Genomic DNA, 15,074 nt, shown 5'->3' on the forward strand with positions numbered 1-15,074 from the left:
GAAAGGTGAGAAAGGTTAACCATTGAAAGAGGTTGAACTCCGGAGAGATTATTCATGGAGATATTGAGGGAGACGAGTCTGGAAAGAGTGCCAATATAAGCTTGGGATGGTTCTAGTGAGTGTGTTGTCACTAAGATTCAGACGGAAGAGGTTTGGAAACGAGGAGAAGATCAATTTATCAAGCTTACCTTGCAAGGCTGCACTCGGTAGGCTTATCTCTATTACGCTTCCAAGGCCGTTGCAGGAGATCCCATACCATTTGCATGGAGAGATTGTGTTGGCACTAGCATTAGCAGCTGGAAGTGACCATGAATGGAGAGCTTGTGGTGAGAAGATGCTAGCTTTCCATTCCAAGAGAGCCTCTGCTTCTCTTGCTACTGTTGTAAAGGCATTGGAAGAAAGAAATTCTAATATTAAAAGAAGAAAAGCAAGAGAGATTCTTGTATGGCCATGGCTGTTGTTGCTTATGGTCTGTTACGAACTTACGATGGATGGGTATTTGTAGGAGGTTGATCGCACTCTGGACAAGAACACCTTGTCTTACTCTTCTGAAAAAAAGGAAAAGAAAAAAAAAAAAAAAAGAAACAAAAAGAAAAGAGAGTTAATTGATAGAGGCGCTGAAAAATATGACTGCTCATAGAAATGAATGTGAACACGATCTAAACCTTACACTGAAAAATGGGATGTGATTGGACCTGTCAGATTATTATTGTACAACTGAAAAATATGAATGCTCTTAGAAAGCGCATTTAGTCGGTGGGAGTCCTAACTGTGGGGCTCACAAGTGATGTATGTAAATCCAAAAATGAAGCTGACTCAAATCTTAGGGAGCTAAAAAAATCCCTCCGTATGTATTAGAAATGTGTCAACGCACAGTCAGGCCTCAACACAGCAATTATAAACAATATCACACCTGAGTAAGAGGTGCAAGTGTGCCTTTTGCAGATCATAAACTGTAGCCATATTTACAGAGACAGATGGTGAATGTGATTGGGACAATAACAGCTCCAGACCATATTTTTGTTGAGTAGGAGATGAGACAAGGGTCTGCAAAGTACATCTAAATGCACAACATCAACTGTTGTTTGGATCAAAAAGGGGTTTAGGCCTCAAAAGCCCCTTCGGAGTTTTCATCCAACAGGCCCTCAGGAAACTGTTCTTGTTGTTTGGACCAATCAAACAAGATCTAACTCTTTAAAACTATGACCTATCTCTTTTTACACTTTTCTGTAATGAGAATTTCAAAACTTTAGATGTTCCAAAACTCAAAAAGTCGGGATTCATACAAACATAAACACAACCTGAGACGTTCTAAGAAGGCTTAGGACTTTTTAATGTCTGATTTAAGATAGACTATTACTCACAATTTCTGTACCAATGAAAATAAGTGTAGCTTAGGGTGCAGTTGGTTGCACCAAACATCATGAAATTCAGTTTATACCATTGAAAACTAACCTTCCACTTTAATCTTGCCAACTACTTTCTTTGCCGCTCCATATATTCACTTATATCCAATCGTATCATGGCTGCCTCTTACAACAATGTCAGCAAAAAAATGAAATTAGCTATACAATTAAAAGAACCGTTGTAATATAGAACTCTCTCTGGCCATTAAAAAAAGACCGGATTTATTTTTTATTTGTTTAAAAATCCATACCGTTTCTGCCTAGATTTTTGCATTTTCCACCACCTGCATAAACATAATAAAGACGAGATCTAGAATGAAGCTCTAGCTAAACCATCAAGAACCCAAATTCCTCAGTTTAAAAATGACGAATAGAGTCACGGTAATTACAAAGTAGACTGCAGCTCAATCCAATACCTGAAAATCCGTAAACCCCTTGATGGGGTCTACTCCAAAGGCTTCCAAAACCTAGCCATCAACAAGCTCATCTGTCCTCCTACACCATACTGAAAACAGAGACCATAGCAGCACAAATTGCAATTTAAAATTCAGTATGGTGCGCTGTATAGAAAGTGGCTAAAAGATAATGACAGTGCACTCGTTGTGTTGTAGTGGATATATCCTCTCGAATAGCCATGCATACATTAATTTCCAACTATCAAAAGAGAAGTTGATTTTTCAAACTATCACCAATGACTATTTTCTCCTAATAGTCCCAGCCATACATGTGTTGCTGGCAAACCTGAAAACACAATTTTATTCTCTTAGTACCAAAAAGAAAAGAAAGAAAGAAAGAAATTTAAGAAATGTGAATATCCAGCAAAGGATTATAAGCCTGTCAAAACAATAAACTGGTGAGATATCATAAAACTCAAATCTTTGCTAGTGCATTTTTCTACTCTAAGACAAGCATGGTCTTTGACAGGCCAACTTGGACCAACTCATTCCATTGATGAATAAGTCATGACTCGCCCGTTTCAGGGGCTGACAAGTTCCAGTCGGGCCAATTTTCACCACTGACTCGTGGTGTCAAGCTTGACCTTATAGGAACATTTCTCACACACACATAGAGTGACATTACCATGAATCAAAATATTGCAGAGGTACTCTCCAGTGCATGTGACACAGTACTTACTTGACTGTCCATTTTTGGAAAGGGTGTTTGTCACCCAAGATATATGGAGTTTCAGTATACAATGACAATCTGGAGAAGCATCTCCACTTGTGCAGTTCACAGCAGCTACCCACTTGCCATCAGTCCTCCCTTGGGCTTGGGACTGGCCGACGTATCACTTCCTAGCATTAAAAAAAAAAATTAAAAAAATGTAAAAGAAAAACCAGCGCACAAACCAGAGTTCAATTCAGTTGAAAAAGAAGCAGCAAATACCTACAGGAGATGGATATCTCTTGACAGAACAGCTTCTTTTTGGGTGGTGGCATGTCCTTCGAGCCGAACTACTTCAAGAAACTAGATGTATTTTCCATCAACAAAGAAAACGAATCAATGCAAAAATAGGCAAATAGAATAAAAATAGGGAAGTCACATTATGAATACAAACTCAGGAGAGTTGCCACATTTCTCCTCCTTAGAGATTCCTAGAAATTTCTATAACTGAAATTTCAATAAAAAGAAAGATGCACTTTTCATTTTAAAAAAATATAAAAAAAAATCAATAATGATGTTAACAGGAATGTCTATTGTCAATACCTTGAATTTGTTTTGATGAAGGGGAATGACCTTATGGATGGTTTGGATGTCATATGAACATCACGATAGGCCATATAAGGTTTCAACAGTGAGCATTTCCATTACTACTGTTTCCTATAGTGTGGTCCACCTCAGTCTTGGATCTGCCTAATTTTTGGGCTCTTGATCCTCACATGAGGAGATGTACATACAGCCTTAGCCCGTTGATAGGCTAAGGGATTTGTAACCATTGGCAGTATTGACTATAAACAATGAAGAGGCATGAAAGGATACAAAGAGAAACTTATATTAGCTGCTGAGATAATGAAAACATAGTTTGGATCTTAAGTTACTTAAGATAAACTACTTATGCCTCAAGTATCTTATCTTGGTTTCTACTTGTTAAGCTGAAGTGATTAAGTAATCTTAAACCAAACTTACTTATCTGAAATAAGTTACTTATCTACTGTTGTAAGTAGAAAAAGTAACTTATTTGGTGGTATCCAAATGGGCCCTAAATGTTATTAAGATTACTATTGGCACCCGTGCACCTCATTGGCAGATGCAATGCATGTTGGGCTGCCTTTTACAAGCATATGGGATTAGCCAACCTCTTGTTTGAAGGAAAACATTATGCTAACATCAATTTGACGATTAAAAAAATGTAGATCTTGAGAAATTGGGTTGATTACCTTGAAATCTTCATATCCTGCCTCTATTGCATCTTCAAGTGCAGAAAGACTAGCTTGCCCATGCAAAAAGGGAACCCAAATTGCATGATAAGGATTTCAATACTCTTTTAAGGGTAAAATTACTCTAGTGATAAAGAGAGACGGCAAAAAATAGATGGCTCAATGCAGGTTAATAACTAGTACTTCTGCTAACAGGGTTTGTCTAATCCCAAATGTGTGTACAACCCAAGCTCCTTCATGCCACCACATATGGCAAATTGACATGAGTTCAAGATACAGAGAAATGGATGGGGAGAAGAAAAAAAGTTGCTAAATTTCCCTATTTCAAATGTTATGGTCAACAAGAATAGAGCAGCATGAATGTCGGGATAGGACATTTGCAAGCTGGTACTCAATTGGTGGACAGCTTGGATCTTGCACTTGTGTCTGATTGACACACATGGGTGTATGTAGATGGCATGCCTTATACTTGCGTGTCTGATTAGTAAACCTCTACAAGCAATACCTGCCCTGGACATGGATGATCTTGATTGCAACCTCTGTTCATGTTAGCATTTGCATTAATAATGCGTGGAATTATTTGAATATTTTCCACTCCTACGCAGATGATTCAGACAGATCCTGATCTTGCCAATCTAAGAACATCTAAAGAATTTCTCAAGTCAAGCCACTAACTTTAAGAGATAGAAGCCCACTGTGTTTGCTATCATGCAAGGCCTATGCATGGACAGGAAAACTTACAAGATGCTTTAAATAACACATGAGACAAACAAAATATTTATCACTTGAGATTACGTTGGTTGCAGAAACTAACCTTCACCCATTTTGCTGTGGATCCTATCTGCAAGCATGAGGAAATAAACACCATGAGGAGAAATCCATAAAATGGAAGCATAATGCTCATAAACTTACCCATCATGGACGAGCAATGAAGGAAGAAAATCAATCACTTCCATCCAATCACTTAGGATTGCACCCAATGCTGTTATTGGAACCTGAAAAACTGTACCATTTACAAAAGTTTGGAAAAAAAAAAAAAAAGATCTTAAAGTGGAGAAATTTCTGACGTGATTTGCTCACAGCAGCACGTGCCAATGTAGATATATTAGGATCCAGTCCACTCATCAGGTGGGTTACAAGCATACATTGAGTATAGGCTGTTGGTCATCTTTTTTCCAACCTCCTTTGGTTGATGACTAGAGAGACCCGAATTTTGCACCATGGCATGTTCATGACAGGCCCCAGCTGACGAATGTGCAATGTGCTACACTGGCACATGCTCCACTGCTTGAATATAATTCTGTAGAATTTCTCAGTTTCATTGACATGAAAGCGTAGAACACTTGAAGGCAAGCAATTGAAATAGTTCCAATTGAAAGAGAAGTGCTAGGCTATCCTTGTCCATCTATCATGTGGGCCCTTGGTATGTTAATCAGACGGGCTGCACATGTATAATGAAAATGGACGGTTGGAAAATTGATGACTACACTTTCTGCAATCGCCATACACTGTGGTGCAGCTAATGAGTACATTTGCTTTATGTTTGGACTAGGGACGTTCATGGTGGGACCCACCAGATGACTAGCAACGATCTCGCAAATTTGTTCCTAGAATCGATTTAATTAACCATGGAAGTTCATGTAGTGTAGATATCAAACTTGAGAGAAGTAAATAGCAAACCATGCAACTATGCAGTCAACAGCTGAAATCCTCATAGCCTGTTTTCATGAATCACCTTGTAGTGGATGATATGAGGGCGAACACAGAGTACTCTGGCTACACTGCTGTATCTCCTGTTATCCAATGGTTTTGGGAGGTGGTCCAATGTTTCAGCAAGGAGGAAAAAGCTCTTCTCTTGTAGCTCATCACTGGCACATCAAAGGTAACTTGTTCTGCACTAAATCTCTCAGAAGTTTCTATGAACATGGATAGTCGTGTTGGTGGAAAGTTTTTTTGGCTGAACTATGCTTTTGGAGCCTTTACAAGTTTGTCATAGGACTGGGCATGAATATGGATTAAGAAATGATGTGTTTTAATAAGGGAGTTTGATGTATTTTAAGAAGGAAGTTGATATCATCCACACCCACCATTTTTCCATTGTGAGAATTGAAATATTATGCTTTTGTACTATTTCAATTCCCAAATGGAAAAATTGACTGTATGCTAGTGACAAAGGTGGGTGTAAATTGTGGCTACTCCCTTTTTGAAATTATTGCTTGGTGGCTTCATCTGTCAAACATACTTCCTTAACATGGGTTTTATAAGATAGTTCCAGAATATACTTGTACTATATTGCATTCGGTTCCACAAGAAAGACGCATTCAACTATCGAGCCTTTCTCTCAGTTTTGACGTGTTAAAAACTGAATCAGCAAACTGAACAATGCAACTGGCGCATTAAACTGCAGTTAATTTGAATGGAAAAAAAAATAATTCTGTTTTGTATACAAGAAGCCAGGTTGCACACCAGGGAAAGGCCTGATCTCTACCCGAGCTTCCAGTTACAAATAGGGACTAGCAAAGACTACGGACAGTGGGACACTGATGACTGATCAACACAACAGAAGCTTAAACACTGAATCTGCTACAGCTCACCGGAGCTCTCTTGCCTTATGAAGCGCTGCACTCGAGCTTTTCTCTCCGGGAAGCCCTACACTTCGATTTCCATATTTTAGCATAATCCAAATAGACATATAAAACATAAATATAAATACATTATACAAATAACAATACATAATACAACTTATATGAGAATCTCCTGTTTTGTCAGAGAATGAGCTTTTTTATTTTTGCAAGTTCTGCAACTAAAAAGGGGTAGTTTCCTAAAAACCTGCAAAAAACTACCAATGTTCCGTACCCCTTACAGAGCAGTGAATACTAGTGTACAGATAGTGGACTATTGGTTCAGCCCACAATACACTCTTCAATTTCTCCCTCATTCTCTAGTGGTTTACAACCCACAATACCTAGGTCTGGTATGTAAAATAGAGATGCAAACCTGCTTTCTATTTTCTGCATGAGCGCATGGTGTTTTGGAGGGACTGGGATTCACTTTCTGTTGCAAACAAGAACTAGATCTACATCAAGAACTCTCGTTGCATCAGAAATTCACATGCAGCCCAGCTCACTTGCCAACACATCACCAATGTAGGACATCTGAGTCATGCATAAAGTGGCCCCACCAGCACATAAATCTAGCAGGTCCACTAATACAGTAGTCTACAATCAGACATTGAATCAGACCATCAAGCAGGTTAGAATTTTGATCTAGATTGTCTTAAAAAAATAAAAAATAAAAAAATAGATGGTCACTCCCTTGATGAGCAAGCTGGCTTGGAGTTCGCTATGTTGGATTTTTTTATTTTTTATTTTGTTAATGGGAGGTAACAAAACTTTTATTAAAAAACCATCATCAATGGACTTGGAAGGGAACAACTACAAAGCAAAAGGAGAAGTTAAATTACAAACATCTATGGACTTTAAACAAGAAGCCCAATCCACATCATTCCTTATGTCGGAGTTTGGGGTTTCGTATAGTGATTTCAAAACCTGTGCATATGGGTCTAAGAAAATAGTTTTAGGAGAAGCCTAGCTAATATAAACTTCTGAATAAAATGCCTTAGACTGCAATATTCCAATCAGTGGTTGAACCAATCCTACTACTGGCCCAACCAGTGGCATCATCTTCATGTCAATTAAATTAATTAGTACTAAAAAAATGGATCTGAAGTAATGTGAAGTAATGCGCTAAAATCCCGAAACCTCTAAAATCCCTAAAATCCCCAAAATCCCCAAATCCCTAAAATCCCCAAATCCTCAACAATGTGAAGTAATGCGCCCTAAAATCTCCAAATGCCTAAATGAGGGTCCACATCGAATCAGGAATCCACAAATTGCTAAATCCCCAAATCCCTAAATCGGTATTGAGATTGAGAGAGAGAGAGAGAGAGAGAGAGAGAGAGAGAGAGAGAGAGAGAGAGAGAGAGATACCTCACCGAGCTTCAAAGACAGAGAGAGGGCGTGCGTGGGTAGGGCGTGCGGCAACGGTAGGGTGGAGGGTGCGAGAGGGTGCGAGAAAGACAGAGAGCAGAAAGACTGAGAGAGCAGAGGGACGAAAGGGTGCGAGAGGGTGTGAGAAAGTCTGAGAGAGCAGAGGGACGAGAGAGTAGACGGTGCGAGAAGGAAAGAGCAGAGGGTGCGAGAGAGACAGGGAATGGCGTGAATTAGGGCGTCTCTCTAGACGCCCTAATACACTTTGACGTCACAAAGTTCTGTGGGCCCCACTATGATGTATTTGCTATATCCACACCGTCCATCCGACCTGAGATATCATTTTAAGTCATGAGCCAAAGAATGAGACAGATAAAGATCTATAGTGGACCCCACCACAGAAAACAGCGGGGAGAGTGATTCCCACCGTTATAACCATCACAAGGCCCATCGTAATGTTTATTTGAAATCCAACCAGTTCAAAAGTAATTTAAAAAAGAAAAAAAAAATAAAAACATGAAATAAGGGAATACACAAATATCAGCTTGATCCAAAACTTTTGTGGCCTGTAGAAGTTTTTAATGGTGGGCGTCACTGTCCTACTGTTTTCTGTGCTGGGGTCCACTGGAGCTTTGGATTTAACTCATTCTTTGGATATCGCCCTAAAATGATCTCTCCAATTGGATGGAAGGTGTGGATACAAAACATACATCATGGTAGGGCTCAAAAATGGGAGGTATATAAATCTCAAGTGGACCACACCACATGAAAACAATAGTGATTGGATATCCATCATTAAAATCCTGCTAAGGTCCAATGTACTGTTTATTTGGCATCCAATCCGTTCATTAGGTCGTGCAGGCTTAGATGAAGGGGAAAAACAAAAATCATCTTGATCCAAAACTTTTATGGCCCGCAAAATGTTTTTAATGGTTGACACTCATTCAACATTGTTTCCTGTAATGTAGTCCATTTCAGATTGGCATATATCTCATTTTTGGTCTCACGCCGTAAGATGATCTTTAAAAATAGATGGACGGCATGGATTAAACACATACATCATGGTGGGGCCCACAGAGCACCAACCATTAGCCATTGGATGGTGTTAGGGGGAGTAGCCAATCTGTTCCCCTTATTTGTGGTGTGATTCATTTAATCTTTAGATATGATTCATTTTTTTTATAATTCTCTAAAATGGTATTAAAAAATGGATGAACGGTGTGGGTTGATCCTAAATTTTCAGTAAATCCAAAACTCAAGTGAACCATGCCACACGAAACAATGTGGAACAATGATTTCCACCATTGATACTTTCCTTGGGCCCATAGTAATGTTTATTTGCCATCCAACCTATTCATAATATCAAAAAGATATGAATGAAGAGAAAACACAAACATCAGCTGATCCAAAACTTCAATGACCTCCAAGAATTTTTTAATGGTAGAGGTTGAATCACACTATTTCCTGTGGTATGGTCCACATGAGCTTTGGATATGCTTCCTTTTTGTTATTTAGACTTCAAATTATCTGTTAACATGGATGAACGAAGTGGATAAAGTAAATAAATAACAGTGGACCACACAGACTTTACTCTGGTAAGGATAATGAGTAACTCACCTAAATGTAGTGAAGGGTTTCCTTAAAACATTTCATAATCATATATTGGGCATGCCTAAATGTGATTTACATATCCAATCCACTCATTATGTGTGTCCCACTTGGATGAGGGGTCAGACCAAGTTTTAACCGCATCCAAAACTCATGTGGGCCCCACTAAGTGCTTTTATATTTTTTAGGACGTCTTCACATGGTTTTATATGGTATGGGCCACCTGAGTTTTGTATACGGATGATTTTTGAGATATCTCATAACCTAAAGGGGACACATCAAATGCACGGTGTTGATGTTCGACACACATCATGATGGGACCCACAAAACTTACTAATATCAATTCTTAGGTTCTCACGAGGTTAATAAGTTGGGTCACAATTTTAACCAGAATATTTGACCCATTTTATATGTTTGGTCCATTCACTCCATTTTACTGATCAATACCCTCAATTTGACTAGTTAATCGCCCCGATCAGGCTAGCTACATATGAGAAAGATATTGGGCACACAAGATTGATCAACAATTCGAGTGAAATTTGATTTAAACATCTGAAGTTATTTACTTTTCCATTTGGACTAATTCGATTGTCTAAAAATGGTTAAATCTTCAATTAGTGGATGTGCCTAATAATTTGTTATTATTTTTTTTTCACATATAAATTTCAATTTTCATTTAAAAATAACATTTTTTTTTTTTCAAAATGTATATTTTTTTACCCTTAATTTTTAACAAAATATCATTTTTATTATAAAATATTTCAAAAAAAATTAAAATACAAATTCTGAATTTTTATTTTCAAAATCTTTAAAAATTTCACAAATTTTAATTTTTTTCCCAAAAATTCCAAAATGCCGATTTTTTTTCTTCTAAAGCATCATTTTGTTTTCAACTTTCAATTTTCTTTTTTAAAATGATATATATATATATATATATATATATATATATATATATATATATATATTCAAAATCTCAATGTTTTTATAAATAACTTTTTCTTTTAATTTCAAATTTTGAACATTTTAAATTATTTTTCAAAATCACAAATTTTTTCAACTTCTTTATTTTTCATTTCAAAATGTTTGTTTTTTGATAAAGTATTGATTTTTTAATATTGTTTTAGTTTAAAATTTTCAATTCTTTCTAACTTCTCCAATTTTATTTTTTTAAAGCATTTTTTAAGAACTTGTCAATTTTTATCGAACTTCTCAATTTTATTTTATTTTTCAAAATACAAACTCTCATTTTCTTTTTCAAAATATTTTCATTTTTCAACATTGTGAAAATTTTCACATTTTTTAAAATATTTTTAATTTTCTTTTTCAGGATATTATTTTTTTCTCAAAATCCAAATTTTTTTCTTTCAAATTTATCAACTTTATTCAATATTCTTTTTTTTTTTTCCACAAAATAGATTTTTATTTTTTTCAAAATCTAATTTTTTTTTCTCAAACATTGTTAAATTTTTTAAACTTCTCAATATTCTTTTACATGTGATATTACAAATCATTTAAATATTAGTTTTAAATTAAAAAAAAAATAATTTCCACTCATTTGATATAAAAACAATATATATATATATATATATATATATATTTGCATTCAATCAATTGTTAAAAAATAATCTTATATACAAATATGCACAATTAAACCACTGAAATTCTATTAAAAAACAATTATTAGACTATAAAAAAACATAATTTTCCACTATATTCTTTTAAAAAATGAAAAAAATAAATGTTACAAGGCAAAAGTCCTTTTACGACGGACCATGATCCATCGCAAAAGCAACTGAAAATCGTCGCCTATTGATATTTTGAGCGGGAATTTGCAAGTGATCATTCTGTTGCAAAATCAAAATTTGCGACGGATTTAGCCCGTCGCTAATTTACAACGGACCATCGTAAATCAGATTTTAGCGACGGATTTTGGTTCGTCGCGAAATTCCATGACGTTTGAACTATCGATTTTGAGAAGACGGGATTGGCGACGGACTTTTTCCATTAGCGACGGATTAAATCCGTCGTTAAATCAAGCAATATTTGTGTGCGTCGCAAATCCATAATTTTGGCGTAGTGACATCTATGGTCCAAAGTGAGAGCCATACCATCAATCGGTAGGCCTCACTTGGCCCATCATAAAAGCATAAAATCTAGGCCTATAGAAGCACCCACCATTTGATCTTCTTGGTCCGATGGAATGTCGAGCTCCTCGTGTCTCACTTTAATGGAAAGTGATGAAAGATGAAGGGCTATGATGATAGATCTTGGAAGAGGAAGTGGGCCACACACAACATCTCACTTTTCTCTCATGGAATAGCTTGGACGTCCATTTTTTTCTTTGCTTAGTTGCTTGGAAAATGTGAAGAGAGAGAAAGAGGGTGGTTGTAAGGAGAGAGATGGGTGATGGATGTGAGTGATGGAGTGATAGGAAGTTGTACTTGACATGTTTGGGTGTGTAAGAGAGAGGGTGAGAGAGAGTTGACTTTGGGATTGCTTGTACTTGACATGAGGTGATTAATTGATTGATGGGACATTGTAGAGATTCTCTTGGGATTGCAAACGCACGATGCTTTACTCTAATTGAACGCGGGCTTACATCTCCTGGTCAGGGTATCGGATCAGTATACAAGACACGGCATTAGAACCGCGGCGACGGTGCAGTCGTAATGGTATAAGTCTCGGATTAAGCTCACTCAAATCTATAGGATACGACTTAGGGTCGTGCATAAACGTTGATTATAGGTCACAGGTTGCTGGAATTCGATGGGAATGATCGCGAAAGTTGACGGAACAGTACAGACTAGGATACGAGCCTTACAACTCTCCCCACCTAATAAAAATTTCGTCCTCGAAATTTAAATCACAACATAACCAACACAGAGCTTACCAAGGGAGGAAAACCATACCACTACATATATATATATATATATATATATATATATAGTCAGAACACAACATACCAATATAATCAAACATCTAAGAGATGAGGATAACGCCCACAAATCTCAAGCTCTAACTCCCAAGACACCTTATTCATGAACAATCTAGGAAAACGGTGTAGGGGCCAAGTCACACGAATCGTCGACGACTCCTGATGTATGAGGATCCTGTTGCCACTGCTGCCGCTGATGGGGTCCCGGCGGCAAATACTGTCATCGCTGCTACTGCTGCTGAGGACGGGGACACTCGCTCCTACGATGCCCTATCCCACCGCACCCAAAGCAAGCACCAGAGAACGATTTGGGTAGCAGGGGCTGCCGAGGGTGGGGGCACTCCCAGAAGCGTTGCCCCGCCTCATCACATCTGAAGCATACACTTAAGGACTGACGTTTAGATGGTGCAAATGCTCGGAAGGACGGACGGTTCCTATGCCTGTGTGGTCGTTGACATCGCTGCAGCTGAGAGCTACCGGAAGGGGCCTTCCTCTTCTGGTCTCCTCTCTGAAGAATGGCGGTCATTGCTAGCAACATCTGCTGTAGCTGGTTCGCACTTAAGGACACGGTCGGTGCTGCGCTAGACTCGAATGGGGGTGCAGAAGTCTCAAGTGGGGGAACAAGAATCTCATGTAAGAAAACGGAAGTCGCTCAGGTTACTCTCTTGGGCGCCATGTCTTACAGGAAGGAACAAGGGCCTATCATCTTTGGGCACTCTCGAATGCACACATGATAGGGAGCTATATCAAGAAGTTTCTAAGTTATTCGAACTCGGAGGTCTAAACATTCTAAGTTCTCAACAATCACACAGTGTAGTGTAGCTATCAGTAGATATGTGATGTTATCCTTAGGCATTCCCAAGTTATGCTCTGATACCAACTTCTGTCACGTCCCAAACCCGAAAATCGGATTCACATGAATCCCGATTGCCGAACCCGGTGCCGACAGCCTTTGTAGTACCCCATTCTTGACTCCCAGCGTCCATACGCCGGGTTCCGATTCTGGGATCCTATAAGGAGGATTTTTCAACGTACATTTGTCTCATAAAAAGCATAACCACAAGTATATCCAAATCATAAAGGCAACATCATCATCACATATCCACTAATATAATCATTTGAATTCAATGCTAAAAAGGAAATACATATATCGAAATCAAAGCTCCAGAAGATAACTGTACGCTCCAAACTCAACGCTGCTGTAACCTAACGCCACCTGCACGCATCTATCATGCATAAGCTTATAGAAAGCTTCGAGGATGGTGAAAGTGGGTGCACAAGATAAGTGTCAAGTATGCAATATCAGAGTAATCAGAGTAAGTGAAAATATTGACACGATCATGAATCATATGATATCAAAGTAAGCGAAAATATACTAGTAAGTTCACGAGTCATATAATGTCAGAATACGCAATACAGATTAGTTATACAAATGAGGAGTCATAGAGAGCCAAATATCAGATGCCGAGCATATAATGCAACATGTAAATCCTGCTAAGTCCGTCTAGGCCATATAAGTATAGAAAACATAACGACCCAAAATGTCATATGAATGCGGATGCAATATGCGATGCGAATGAAATGACCAAGCTGGAGTGTGAGGTCGGGATGATAGTACGTAGTATCGCAAGATACGGGGTCCATCACAAGGGACATCTATCCAAACCAGTCCCATACCTAAATTTGGATAGTAGACTCAATGTGGTAAACTCCTGATCTCAGGTTAGTCGCGTGACCAACCGAAATCCTGGCCATGCGAAGATACACGTAACAAATAGTTGCGCAGCACCAGCCCGAGTGGATAGTGAATGAATGAATATGCAATTCCTACTCAATAAGTCCACATATCAGTACAGTTCCTCTCTGGGATCATCACCAGGGTCTAGTACACTCCACGCCACCTGCCACCCCATCAAGCGCAACTGGGTAAGTGAAAAAGACCTCACTATTCGCCTGGCCAGTAGTCTGCCAATACCTACCTGGCCCGTCGATAATAGACCCTTTCCTCGAGCTAGTCAAACTCAGCCTAGCTATGCCTACTCCCTCGGGCGGGTAAGGCCACACCCCCTCCCAACCAACCACGACATAGTGGGAGATGCAGCCTCCTGGTATTCGTCACTCAGGCGCTCATGTATATCTACTCGGTCTCGACGTTGGGGATCCTCTGGTACCAAGAGGGTTTTAGGAATTTTCACCCAGGGTCATTTATGGTAACCCGATGCTAGAATAGATTTTCGGTGTCCCATCTAGCCATCCACGATATGCCTGTAGAGGCTACGGCCCTGATGTCGTTAGGGCGTACAGTAATCATAACTCACAATGCAAGATGCATGAGTCATACAATCCAGTCATGCATCAATCATGTGCATACCGTGCGCTCACGTGAGATAACCTCCGCATATCAGGGAGTCTCATAACAATCTGTCTAATGACATATGCGATGGTCAACCACACATTGTAACAAACATACAGATGATACGTATGGGCATGTATCATTATGCTATATTGTTACATACTTATAATCGGTATCAATAATCGGTATTGATAACCGGCACTGATAATCGGCCTCGACAAGCAGAATCGGTCATCAGCCTAACAAAGGGCCGAATAGAAGGTCACAATGAGGACATTTAACCATCATTTCCCATTAATGTGGACATTCAACCAACATTGCTCCCAAGGAGTGGCCCTCGTAGGGCCAAATTTATAGTGGGCCTAATCACATGGGCCTTATATATATATATATCGAAGAGGCCGC

General features: G+C 38.6%; 1 long non-coding RNA gene across 1 annotated transcript; it reads right to left on the bottom strand.

Annotated features, from left to right (window-relative positions):
* Positions 1–384: 384 nt before the first annotated feature.
* On the bottom strand, positions 385–2,677 carry LOC131234870 (uncharacterized). Its single transcript, XR_009165815.1, has 3 exons — positions 1,823–2,677; positions 1,456–1,690; positions 385–548 (listed from the first exon to the last, which is right to left on the bottom strand). It is a non-coding gene; the product is annotated as an uncharacterized LOC131234870 (long non-coding RNA).
* Positions 2,678–15,074: the final 12,397 nt, after the last annotated feature.

The sequence above is a fragment of the Magnolia sinica genome, chromosome 19, assembly GCF_029962835.1.
Source record: "Magnolia sinica isolate HGM2019 chromosome 19, MsV1, whole genome shotgun sequence".
NCBI lineage: Eukaryota > Viridiplantae > Streptophyta > Magnoliopsida > Magnoliales > Magnoliaceae > Magnolia > Magnolia sinica.